This window comes from Pygocentrus nattereri, chromosome 24 (genome assembly GCF_015220715.1).
Source record: "Pygocentrus nattereri isolate fPygNat1 chromosome 24, fPygNat1.pri, whole genome shotgun sequence".
Classification (NCBI taxonomy): domain Eukaryota; kingdom Metazoa; phylum Chordata; class Actinopteri; order Characiformes; family Serrasalmidae; genus Pygocentrus; species Pygocentrus nattereri.
The window spans coordinates 18,979,981-18,980,713 of record NC_051234.1 but is presented as its reverse complement, the minus strand read 5'-3'; positions in this window follow the sequence as shown (position 1 = coordinate 18,980,713).

The following is a 733-nucleotide window of genomic DNA, read 5'->3' as shown; positions in this document are numbered from 1 at the left end:
CATTAGCTATTATACCTATTGTCATTGAAGTTGTCAGCTAATGTTTCTAACGTTATAGTAAATTACAGATCATATTCATTTAAAACTTACTGAAGTTTCAGTTTTATTCATCATTGCATTAGCAAGCCAGCTTACGTGCTAAATAAACTACAGACTGTTACTAACCAACTAACCAACTGTTACAAGTTGTTTTGCTACTTTCTTTCAAACACTGTATTTTCTGCATGTGGCGCTTCAGATCTGTACTTCGTAGTGAAGGTATTTCTGTAATGAAGGGCTTGTTATTTGAAGCGGTGTTAAATCTTGAACCCCAAACACTCTAGACTCAACCTAGACTCTCACTCAAAAGACTTGACTTGCAAGACCACCACAGACTTCAGACTTGATTCAGACTGAAAACCCAGAGACTCATGACTCAACTTGGACTAAGGTTTGGACTAACTTGCACTTGCACACCACATTGGACTCAAACCCTACAGACTCAAGCCTCGACTCACACTCTAACCTCAGAGATAGCGCACTCAACTTGGACCCAAGAGACTTTAAACTTGACTTGGAAAATGTCAGAGATGAGATGTGACTTAGGTTCAAACCTTAAGCCTAGAGACTTGATTCAGATTCAAACCCCAGAAACTTGAGACTCAACCAAGACTTGAACTTAAGAGTCTTGGGAATCAACTCAGATTTGAACCCAAAGACTCAAAACTCGACTCGACCTGGATTCAGGCCTGAA